Below are 13,101 nucleotides of genomic sequence, written 5' to 3' on the forward strand. Positions count from 1 at the left end.
TCTCACACACACACACACACACACACCCCACTTTTAATTGTTCTTCGAAATGTGGAGGAGAGGAAAAAGGAAAACATTCCGAGATCAAATCAGAAACCGGGATGGCTTCTGTAATTCTGGGATAGTCTCTGGAAATTCATAACACTTGGAAGGTATGGAAGATGACTCAACCAGCTTCTTGCCACCTTTCCCCCCAGCATATCCTGGATGAAACAGTCTATTCTTGGGAAACAAAATTGGCTCCAGCCTTGTGATAAGGGCTTCAGCCCCATCACATTTCTCCTCAGAATGTGTTTGTGATGAGAGGTTTATCTGAAACAGAACAAGGGGAGGGGGAGTCTGTTCCTCCTCCTCTCTCTTAGGAAAAAAAGTACTCCGCTCCAAAATAAATGAGACTCTCTCTTTTTTTATTGCAAAATTTGGCAAATTTAGAGGGCCTCTCAATTTTGTGGCAGAGACAGAAAGGTTTATTTGCGTAAAGATGGGGGTGGGAAAACCACTATCCTTTTCCAATAGCAACACCCTCTACCAAAATCCTCTTTAAACCATTCACGGAAAATGATTGATAATTTTGTCTTCAGCCAAAAAAGGTCTTGCATATGTTCCATTTTGTTGTGACAAACAAGCTTTATCAAGAACATATGGCCTTCTCTTCTAGCAAACCATTAGGCAGAAAGACTCCTGCATGGTGACAGGACATGTGCCTTGCATGTAGAAGCCCGTGGTGTTGCCCATTACAAGGCTTGGAAAGTCTGTGGAGGGCCAATGTTAGTCAGATGAGGCAGGTGTCTCTCCAAAAATAGCCTCAATGTATGTACAACTGCATCAGGATTACCTTTTTTTGCAGTGTTTTATCATTGCATACATTGATTGTTTTATTCATTGCATAAGAAAGGCAGTTAATAAAGAAACAGAATTGCTAACGTAATTCTAGGTTGCATCAACAGAATAGGGTCCAGGTCAAGGGAACTAACAGTACCACTCTGTTTTGCCTTGGTCAGCCCACACCTGGAATATTGTGTCCAGTTCTAGGTACCACAATTTAAGAAGGATATTGACAAGCTGAAACTTGTGCAGAGGAGAGAGACCAAGATGATCAAGGGTCTGGAAGCCAAGCCTTATGAGGAACATTTGAGGGAGTTGGGAATATTTAGCCTGAAGAAAAGGAGATTGAGAGGAGATATGATAGTCAGTCAAATATATGAACGGCTGTCAACTGGAAAATGGAGCAAATATCTTTTCTACTGCTCCTGAGGATAGGACCTGAGCCAATGTGTTCAAGTTGCAAGAAAGGAGATTCTGATGAAACATTAGGAACAACTTTTTGATGGTAAGAACTGTTAAACAGTGGAACGGACTAACTCGGATGGTGGTGAACTTTGATGGAGGCTTTTAAACAGAGGTTGGATGGCCATCTGTCAGGATTCTTTAGCTGTGGTTCCTGCGCTGCAAGGGGTTGGACTAGATGACCCTTGGGATACTTCCAACTCTACAATTCTATAAAAATCTGAAAGCAAACTGCATCTGTCAGCATAGTTCAGGAAAATACAGATACATCTGTTCCATTTTGGAAAGAAGACCAGGTTATTCAAAAGGACAGTGAAATGAGAAATTTGGATGAGGAGAATCTCAAAAGCAGCCCTCATTTTTCTGCTGAGCAAAGTTCAGCAAGAAAAATGCAAGCTTGGTTCTAACTATTCCAAAGCTGGATCTAATGAGACGTTTTCCTCTCCCTTCATGGATAAATCTTACATTCAGATGCAACATCAAGACAGGGACGGAAAGATCTGTGGGCAGGAGATTAGATGTCTGCACCCTGTTGTGTGTGTGGTTGAGCACATGGATTTCTGCATTTGTCAACATTGTTTCTTCCCATGCATTCCTCCACGGGTGTTCCTCTGTGGTGGGAAAAATGTGACACTGGAATTCATCCTCAGGCAGCATAATATATATCAGCAGAGGCTTGCAGTCAAAGATTTAGCTGGGTTCTTGAGGGTTGTCTCTGAAGGAGCACTAGACTTCCACCAGTACATGGCTTTCTGCTTGCACAGTGGGACTGCCTCCCCCTCTCCTCCCCTATATGTCCCCTTTATCAGTTCTGGGGTTCCCCCAATCCTCTGGAGCAGATATGGGGAGGGTGTGGGGAGTGCGCAGGGGGGAGGTCCTGTTGCACGACCAGAAATCCTTGTGCTGATGGGGTGTGATAGTTGGCTACCACCCCTAGTCAGTATGGAACCTGAACATTCCTCAGTTCTTCAGCAGCTGTCCTGGCCATGCACAACTCTCCTCTCTGTATTCCTTCTTTTCCCAGACCCTTCTTTCCAGCTTTTCCCCCTGGAGTTTTCGCTTTTCAAATCCCCACTATTAATTTCTTAAGTTTCTCAGTTTGTTTCTTTTTTTCCGTCTGCCTTCTTGTGCTTGGACTTTGTTTGCCCCATCTTTCCTAGGCTTAGGTAAAGGGACCCCTGACCATTAGGTCCAGTCGTGACCGACTCTGGGGTTGGGGCGCTCATCTCGCTTTATTGGCCAAGGGAGCCGGTGTATAGCTCCCTGGTCATGGGCCAGCATGACTAAGCTACTTCTAGTGAACCAGAGCAGTGCACAGAAATGCCGTTTACCTTCCTGCCGGAGCGGTACCTATTTATCTACTTGCACTTTGACGTGCTTTTGAACTGCTAGGTTGGCAGGAGCTGGGACCAAACAACGGGAGCTCACCCCGTCGTGGGGATTCAAACCGCCGACCTTCTGATCAGCAAGCCCTAGGCTCTGTGGTTTAACCCACAGTGCCACCTGCATCCAGCCCACAAAGGGACGTATGCAGCTCAGCCAATGACACAAGAGGCACTGTTGCCTTCTGTTCCATGACATCAGAGCAGCTCAGCCAATCTCTGGTGGTTTCTGCACTTCTTTGTGTCATGAGAATATCAGTGGGTAATTTCCCACTTTTTTTCTGTGAGGTTCCCTCCAAATAACAATGAGCTTACTCTTTCACAAGCCTATGGGATCATTTGTATTCACTTAAACAATGCAGGTGGAGTCCAGAGAGGAAAGGATAATACTGGATAGGCTGAACAAAATGAGGACATAATGCGAGGAGAAAAAAATAAAGAGGTTTTGTCATTCTTACAGGATTCATGCCTCATTCATTGCAAGAAGATATTAAACAACTAAACATGCGGGGGGAAGTCCCTCAGAACCACACAGCCAATCAGCGCTTGAGTTACTTGCAAGGATCATGCCAATCTCAGTGGTTGCTAGGCAACATCTGGTGCGATTGTACTGATGATTGCAAGTGATATGTGCCTTGATTACAGGTTTCATTACTGTAATGCGCTTTGTAAGGGGTGCCCTTGAAGACAGTTTGAACAAGGCTTCCTTGCAATGGCATCCTAAATAAGATGCCTTTTGTGTGGTGTTTTACCAACACATAGGGAGGGGAGTGGTGAGCATTTGCAATTAGAGAAAACATTGCACTGAAAGAATCTTGGTGCACTCTTCTGTAAAGTCACCAAAGAATACCTCCTTTTGTAGTGTTTCATTGCAGGGAAAAGCGAAGTTGCAAATGAACTTGCAGGAGTGAAACGCTCCACTTTCAAAGTGAATTTGGAATTTGGAAAAATTCTCCTAGTTAAACCAGAGGGATGATCTTGGAAGACACTGGGCAAAGCAAACTGGGGAACAATCCAGAAATGGAAAGGGAGAAATTGTTTTGTGCCAGGCAGAACTCCTTAGAGGAAGGGTGGGCTGCAAGGATAATAAACAATCATGTACAGGAAGCCCGAATCTCCACAGAGGTTGGGGGTCAAGGAAAAGGATGGTGCCAATGAGGAAATTTACCAGCAAGAGCAAGGAGAACGGATTGCCTGTGTGTGGCACATGTGACTCAGCTGCCCATGGTTTTGGGAAGCCGGTGTGTTCAGTGTTCCTGTGAAACAATGGGGATTATGAATGACTCAAGTGAGAGTGGCTATTTTCAGTAGGCATTGTTGTCAATGGATGAAGCATGTGATGTGGTCCCCAAACTGCCATTTCCTCCGACTGAGAATTTTCCCTGTTTCGCTGATTGCCAACTTGGCCGTGATCATGTATCAGCAGGAGACCGTGTCACTGCTTCTGCATTGTGCCTTTTGAGCTTTCTTGTACAGGGGCCGGCCCTAACAAGAGGCAATATGAAGCAGAGGCCTCTAGCAGCAGAATTTGGCTGTTATTACAGGCTGGAGTTTTGTATTTTATTCTATTTATTGAGGCTCAAACAGTATACGTATCTGAGAGAGCAATGAGAGAGGTGCAAGAGAAAGTATATTTTCATGGAACATTGTCGCCGGGGGGGGGGCTGTTTGCAGGATGGGAGAGGGCATAGGATGATGGGGTCTGAGGTTAGGTATAGGATTCCCAGGTCAGGAGCATCCCAAAGATTTCAGAGCCTAAACCTGAGACCTACAAGTGGCCTTTGGTGATGTCACAGGCGTAGGTCCCATTGATGTCATTAATCACAACACATCAAGCATTAACCACCATCAGGAACCTCAGAGTGGCTTTGCAATAATTTGCAAGCTGCAGGCATCATCATCCTCACCACCACCAATAATTGTAAGGTTATCTCCCCCCCTTCAGATTCAAACACTCCCCCTACCAACTAGGGGAGGGGCAAGGAAACCTGGAGTCTTCAGGTGAGCCATGGGAGTGGTCTCACAGCCTTAGTTAGGAGAGATGGGGAAAGGGGCCTTGGGATAAGGAATGAACAGAGGGAATGACAAGTGACAAAGGTGGTGTTGATGATGGGGTCAGGAGGGGAGCTTCCTTCCACCCTCAGTCTGATCACTTTGTCTTGGAACATGCATAGAGGTTGATCTTCAACTGGCTTCTAGTTTATGACGCAGGTGGCGCTGTGGGTAAACCACAGAGCCTAGGACTTGCTGATCAGAAGGTCGGCGGTTCGAATCCATGCAACGGGGTGAGCTCCCGTTGCTCGGTCCCTGCTCCTGCCAACCTAGTAGTTCGAAAGCACCTCAAAGTATAAGTAGATAAATAGGGACCACTCTGGCAGGAAGGTAAATGGTGTTTCCGTGCGCTGCTCTGGTTTGCCAAAAGCAGCTTAGTCATGCTGGCCACATGACCCGGAAGCTGTACGCTGGCTCCCTTGGCCAATAAAGCGAGATGAGCGCCGCAACCCCAGAGTCGGCCACGACTGGACCTAATGGTCAGGGGTCCCTTTACCTTTATCTAATACTCCTTTTAAGATCTTCCATAGATGCTGCTGCAACCATTCTTGCTAAACATAATGAATCAAGATGTTTAAACAAGCTTGGGGGTGGTGGTTAATGAACAGAAAGGCCACACAACAAGTTACTTTGAATAGTGTGCTTTGTCACATCATTTGCGCTCCATTTGGTCTGGGGGGAGGTCCAGCTCCCACTAGAAAGGGTTGCCAGGGGGAATATTCTGCCTCAGGCATCAAAATGCCTTGGGGCGGCCATGGTTCTCACTTCTCTGCCCCTTCCTAAAATTCTCTATGTGCGTGCATATCTTCAGAAAGCCTTATCTCGCCCCCCTCTCTCTCCCAGAGTCAAACTTGTTGCTGCAATTCCTCTGGGTGGAGCAAATTTTGCAAATGCAATCTGTTTATCATAAAAAGCAGAACCTCTTCTACTGCTCTTCCATTCCAAGGTCAGAGTAACCCCAAAGGTTTGTGCTGCTGTTACCCAGGCCAAGCTCGGGTGGCCATATTTGTCTGGCCAGCTTTCTTATTCTGCTGTTTTATTTCACTTGAATAGTTCAGCAAACTGGAGGCAAAACACAGCAAGGAGAGGCCACTGCTGGCAGCTATAAACCTTTCTATTTAAACAATTTTTAAAATAAAAAATATGATGTCCCTGTTTAGGGAAGTTTTTAATGTTTAATGCTGTACTGTGTTTTTAATATTTGGTTGGGAGCCGCCCAGAGTGGCTGGGGAAACCCAGCCAGATGGGCAGGGTATAAATTACTATTACTATTATTGTTATTATTATATACCTACAGCACCATAATTTGATTACTTTGCACATTAGGCCTTCAGGCATCTCAAAAAATGGGAATGGATGCCGTGAAAGTCAAATGGGCTGTCGATAGACTAGGGAGCGATGATCTGTAAATTTCACTTTTCTCTTCCTTTTTTTAAAAAAAATATTAAATTCAGTTCTCCACTGTTCTGCAGCAATTTTCCATCGGTTTTAAAATCCCCATGAAAACTCACCAGCATTTTAGAACTGATTTCATCAAATCAGCACATTTTTAATGCAATTTTGAATAATAAACACATTTTTGCAAGGGTTTCCCCCTAATATGATGCAGCTTTGTATATTATTTTCACTGATATATGCATTTCTATGTACACTTTCCCCTAATATATTTATTTTGGTGCATACTGGTTGCAGAACTGCATTGCATTTTTTAAAAAATAAAAATTTCAAAGGGCAGCTTTTTTTTAGTTCTCACATTGCTTCAAGAAGTGCAAATTTAGTCATTTCTTGTTGACATGCAGGCTTGCAATTGATTAGACATGACACAAAAGGAAAAGGGGACTGAGGAGGGAAGAGGAAAGCAAGCAGAGGAGCAGCTACTCCTTCACTGGTCAATGGATGAAGCCAGGCTGATCTCCCCCTTGCCATGATTTCCACATGGCACAACCAGATGCAGAGAATTTCAGTGCACTTATTCTAAATTTCACACCAAAAAATAAAACATTGGCCCAAGTAACCCCATGCTACAGAATATATTCAGATTTATCCCCTTGCAGTGCCTCATACCTTCCAGCTGTATTCTCATCCATGACAGGAAACCTCCCTGTAAGTATCAAAGAGTTGTCACTGAAAGTTTGCATAACACGAATTTCAAAGCAAAATGTGAAAATTTAGATTGCAATCGTATATGTATTGGATTTTTTTTTAAAAAAATAAAATTATTAATACTGATTACATTTACCATTTATGAAAGAAAAAGTATTATAGTGACTTGACAAGGTAAAATGCAAGAAACTGAAGCAATTTAAAATCAGAAGAAAAAAAATGTTCATTCAGTAAAACAGACTATGAATAAGGACAAATCACCACTAAAATATGAGCCTCATGGAAGGAGGAAGTTTAAGGAAGTGCACTGTAAGGGAAGCATGTGAGGAACTTCAAGGGTAGTTGAAAGAGTTTCCACTTGCCTGGTGAAATTTCCTGGGTGGGTAGAGAAGGACTGTCCACAAAGTCTCAGGTTGTCAATGGTTTTTGCATCAAGTGAATCACTGACACAAATATGGAATAACTGAAGCGAAAAGTGTTCCAAAATCAACCCCATTACTTTCCTCAGGGGGAGTTTTGCATTTCCTCAGTGGGGGAGCATCAGCTTCACATGCAGAAGGCCCCAGGTTCCTGCATCTCCTGGTAGGGCTGTGAGAGACGCCCTTTCTGAAACCCTGCAGAGATGCTGCTGGTCAGTGTAGTAGACAATAGTGAGTTGGATGTCCCTACATACAAGGCAGCTTAGTTCATGACCTGGAAAAACCTGACGTTGGGCAAGAAAGATGACCTCTTCTTGGCCTGCACAAGACTTGGCCTTGAAGCAGCCAAGAAAGCTATTAATGGTTGGCGATTGTGGTGGTGTTTGAAGGGGGAATGTCACAACAGGATCTGGCCTGAATCCCACCCATCCGTCCAATGTAACCCCTGCTGAGCTGTAAGGAGGAGAAAACACTTCAAGTTGAAATGGGAAGCAAACTGGGCCCAATTCATAGGAGTCACCAAGACGCTGAGTGCCCCCAGCTCCCCCTCAACTCTCATTTCCTATTCTCATTCATTACTGGTCACTCTGGAATGTTTAAGTAATTTGACCGTGGTCTTTTGGACAATGCTAGAAGCTGCAAAGGTTGTTTCCGAGGACCAGTCTTTAACATCTTCTTTCTCACTCTTGGGGACTCCACCATTGTCTTGTAATATGAATATGTATGTGTGTGTTTTAAATGATATCGTGCTGATGTATTTTTCCTAAGTCTGATGATGTTGTGTTGATTTTTTTTGTTTATTGCTGATTTTAAGTATTCAGCATGTTTTAAATACAGTGTACCCCCCGGATACGAATTATATTCATTCCGGGGGTCCGTCCGCAACCTGAAAAGTCTGTAGGCAGAGGCGCCGCTTCTGCGCATGTGCATGGTGCTATTGAGTGCTTCTGCGCACGAGCACGTGGCAAAACCCAGAAGTATACACGTTCATAACCTGAAAGTTTCATATACAGAGCGGTACGTAACTAGAGGGTCCACTGTAGTTGTTTTAACTGTTTTTACCAATAATTTCATTGTTTTATTTTTTTATGTAAACCTCTTTGAAGTTTTTATTACAATCAAGTGGTCTATGGATAGCTCAGCTGATAAAGCATGAGACTCTTAATCTCAGGGTTGTGGGTTTGAGTCCCATGTAGGGTGAAAAGATTCCTGCATTGCAGGGGGTTAGACTAGATGATCCTCATGGTACCGTCCAACTCTACAGTTCTATGATCCTGTGATCCTGTTGGTGTACTGTTGGCATCTGCCTGTCTCGGGAGACAATGGAGGTGTCAGGGAACTGCCATCGGAAGGAAGGGAAGTGAAAGGGCTCACACAGGTTGGGAGAGACTCAGCAGCTGAAGAGGGAACCAGTAGGGGGAGAGGAGCTGGGCTGAGGGAAAGGGAGCTGGAGGGATGGCTCAGAGACACTTCCAGCGAAAACAGTGGGGAGGTTTCAGGACCTCCTGTAGGGACACCCACTCCTCGCCGGAAACTGTCACGCAGAGAGTCCAGAAGACGTGTTTCCGTTAAGGAGCTTTTATGTTGGAAGCGATTCCGAAAGCAACCACTGTCGGAATCTGCCAGCGACTGACGGAGCCATGTTTAAGGGGCTCCGTTACAGACAGAGGTTTGCAAACTTGACCAAACTCTGAGGGACTAGGATTTTACACACAAGCAGCTCATCGTCCCATCACAGCATTCCGACAGTCTTCGTGAGCAGCTTGTGCAGGAGAAGGCATCATGAGCAACCCAGCCGGAACCGGAGAAGCAGGAGCTGGAGCGGGTCCAAGCCTGGAAGAAAGGTACCGGGTGTTGGAGGTCCAGCTAGCGCTGCAGACGGCGAGGCTTGAGGAGAGGAGGGCTCAGGATGCAGACAAAAAGGGGAAAGACACCCAGCTCGTCAGAAAGGTACCAGGATTGGTGCAGAAGTTTGGGGGGGAGCCCAAAGACTATCATGGCTTTCGGACAGAGATGCAATATGCCCTCAATCTGCAGTTTGATGAATTCCCTGACGAGGAATCAAGAGTGGCTTTCGTGATTGGGCATCTTGAAAAGGGGGCGAGAGACTGGGTTAGACCCCTGATGGCAGCGAATAGTGACGTCCTAAAGGACACGATGAAGTTCTTTCGCGCCATGGATCTGATGTTTTCCAGCGATATTGAACAGGGAGTGGTCCGCAGACAGTTAATGGCTTGCAAACAGGGTAGCCGATCTGTCCGTGAGTACTGGACTGAATTCACCATGTTGATCCATAAATTGGGGTGGGATCTATCGGCGGAACCCATTCAAATGCTTTTTGAAGAAGGGCTTTCTTCGGCTGTGAAAGACGAACTTTCCCGGGCGCCCAGGGCGGAGTCTATGGACCAGCTGACCAAATCAGCGCTGACCATAGGAGCGCGCCAGGAGGCGAGAGCATTGGAGAGGCGGGAAGGGAAGGGGGAACGTTGGAAGGAGTTCCGCATTCCAGACATTCCAGAGCCAACTTTCCCGCCGGCAGAGCCGATGGAAATCGGAACAGCGCGCGCGCGCGCAGTTTCAAAGCCCAGTGAGGGGGGAAAGAAGGAGGGAAAAGGCGCCCGGAAATGCTATCTCTGCCAACAGCCAGGTCACTTTGCCAGAGTCTGCCCCCAGAGGAAGGAATGGCAAGGGATGGTAGGAGCTGTGGAGGGAAGAGAGGAAGAAATACCGAAGCAAGTAAAAGCCAACGCCTGGCTGCCACCGTCGGGGCACAGCAGTCAGGCCAAAGAGCAGTGAAAGTGCCCACGCCAGAACCTCCTAAACCCGCCCTAGTGATAGAAGTGGCGCTAGAGCTGCCAAACGGACACCCTCTAAAGATAAAGGCGCTGTTGGACTCAGGCAGCTCCTGCAATTTCATGAGCAAAGAGTTTGCAGCTGAACACCAGATACAGACGATCCCTTTAAGCAACCCCCTGCAGGTGACCACGATCGATGGCAGGGAGCTGTTGGGAGGAGAAGTCAGCTTGCAGACCGTCCCAATGATAATGAAGGTGGCAAGGCACACAGAACTGATAGCGTTTAATGTGGCCACCTTGGGAGGAGCTCCCATTATATTGGGGATGAGCTGGCTAGCGTTACATGATCCGCTGGTGGGCTGGCATCAGAGAGTGGTTTCTTTTGGTTCAGCACATTGCTTAGAACACTGCAAAGAGGGAAAGGGTTTGGCAGGGGCCCAAGCCACACTAGCAGGGACTGAAGTAACGGAGAACGTGAAGGTACCACGACAATACGCAGATCTCCGCGACGTCTTCAGCGAAAGGGAAGCTGACCAATTACCCCCGCATAGACCCTTTGACTGTCAAATCAATTTACTCCCTGGGGCACAGCTCCCTGTAGGCAAGCTGTACGCCATGTCAGACAGAGAGATGCAGGAGCTAAGAGAGTTCATTGACAAGAACCTGAAGAGAGGGTTCATCAGAGAGTCCAGGGCGGTGGGGGGCAGCCCAGTGTTTTTTGTGGATAAAAAAAACACGAACAAGCCGAGGCTTGTGTGTGACTTCAGGGCCTTAAATGCAGTGTCAGAACCAGTGGCTTTCCCTATGCCCAGGATTGACGACATTTTGACAAGGGTCAGGAAGGGAAAGATTTTTACTAAACTGGACCTAAGGGGGGCGTACAACCTGATACGAATAAGGAAGGGGGATGAATGGAAAACCACCATGTTCACCCCTTTGGGGGCATTTGAATATTTAGTTATGCCTTTCGGCCTACAAGGAGGCTCCGCGTGCTTTCAATCGTTTATGAACCACGTCCTGGGGCCTTTGCTTTACAAGAATTGTGTGGCCTTCTTAGACGACGTGTTGGTGTATTCTGAGAATGAGGAGCAGCATGTGAGAGACGTCAGAGAAGTGTTGAGCAGGCTGCAAGCCAACCAGCTGTGGGTGAAACTGGAGAAGTGTCAGTTTCATACCAAGGAGGTGGAATTCCTGGGGTATCGCCTGTCAGACAAGGGATTGGCCATGGATCCCGGCAAGGTCCAGGCGGTGCTGGAATGGAAAACACCCAAAACAAGGAAGGATGTGCAGAGGTTCCTAGGATTTGGGAACTTCTATCGTAAGTTCATCCGAAACTTTGCCCACCTGACGGCGCCCATTACGGACTGTCTCAGCAGTAAGAAGAAGTTCGTTTGGACTGAGGAGGCGGAGCGAGCATTTGAGGAACTAAAAAGGGCCTTCGCCTCGGAACAACAACTCCTGCATGTGGATTTACAAAAACCGATGAGAGTGGAAACTGACGCATCAGACAGAGCGATTGGGGCGGTGCTTCTGCAGCCAGGGAAGGAGGAGTCAGAGTGGAGACCGTGTGCCTTTTTTTCGCGAAAGCTGAACAAATCCGAGAGGAACTACACGGTGTATGACCGAGAACTACTAGCCATTCATGAGGCGTTCCGGAGATGGAGGCACCTGCTAATTGGCGCACAACATAAGGTGCAAGTGTGCACTGACCACAAGAACCTAGAGTATTGGAGGACGGCACGAGTGCTCAACCAACGGCAAGTGAGATGGGCCCAGGAGTTCTCCAAATTTAACTTTGAGATTTGTTACGTGCCAGGCCCAGAGAACATTAGGGCGGACGCTCTCTCACGCAAACCTGAATATTTGGAGGAGGAGGGAGCACCCGAAGAGAGACATGTCATTCCAGAGGACCGCTGGGTGTGTGGGGCGGCATTGGTGGGACAAAGAGAACTGGTAGAGGAAACAGAGAATGATGAATACGCCCAGAATAAGCTCAGAGGTCTTAGGGGTGAGGGAGAGGAACCAGGGGGTTTCGAGGAAAGAAATGGAGCTTTGTATTACAAAGGGGCACTGTATATCCCTGAAGGAGACTTAAGGGGGAGGGTACTCAAGCAGTTGCACGACAGCCCCACGGCGGGGCATTTTGGACAACACAAAACCATGTGGTTGGTCACCAGGGAATTTTGGTGGCCTAAGGTGAGGGAAGATGTACGGGAGTATGTAAGAGGGTGTGAGCAATGCCAGCGAGCCAAAGGGGAGAGGCGGGCACCGGCGGGGCTATTAGAACCCTTACCAACCCCAGAACGACCTTGGGAGGCAGTGTCGATAGATTTTATGACTGATCTGCCGAAGTCCAAGGGGAAAACAGCCATCATGGTGGTGGTAGACCTACTAACAAAGATGTGCCACTTTGTAGCCTGCTCGCATGCAGTCACGGCGGAAGAGACAGCGAAGTTATTTGTAGAACACATTTTTAGGTTGCACGGGGTGCCATTGAGGGTGGTCTCAGACCGAGGAAAACAATTTACTTCCAGGTTCTGGAGGAAGCTCATGAGCTTACTGCAGGTGGAGGTCAACTTTTCGACTGCCCGGCACCCTGAAACCAACGGGCAGGCGGAAAGAGCAAACGGGGTCCTCCAGCAATACCTGAGGTGTTATGTCAATGACAGAGAGAATGACTGGGTAGAAAAGTTGGCGCTGGCGGAATTTGCCTACAACAATGCCGAGAATGTGTCCACAGGGATGAGCCCCTTCTTGGCTAATTATGGGTGTCATCCCAGGGCTTTCCCAGGGGGAGAAGGGGAGAGATGGGGTGTCCCGGCAGCCGAGCATTTTGTAGAAGAAATGGAAGCAATCCATCGTCAGCTCCAACTCAACTTAGAAAGGGCGAAGGAAGAATACAAGAGGCAGGCAGACAAGAACCGAAGGGAAGGTGAAACCATAAGGGTGGGAGATAGGGTGTGGCTGTCAACCCAAGGGTTGCCGTTCAAAGGAGGGTGTAAGAAATTAAGACCCAGGAGATTGGGTCCCTTTGAGGTCATTCAACAGGTCAACCCAGTGGCT

Source organism: Podarcis pityusensis, assembly GCF_964106645.2.
Source record: "Podarcis pityusensis genome assembly, chromosome: 15".
NCBI classification, from domain to species: Eukaryota; Metazoa; Chordata; class Lepidosauria; order Squamata; family Lacertidae; genus Podarcis; species Podarcis pityusensis.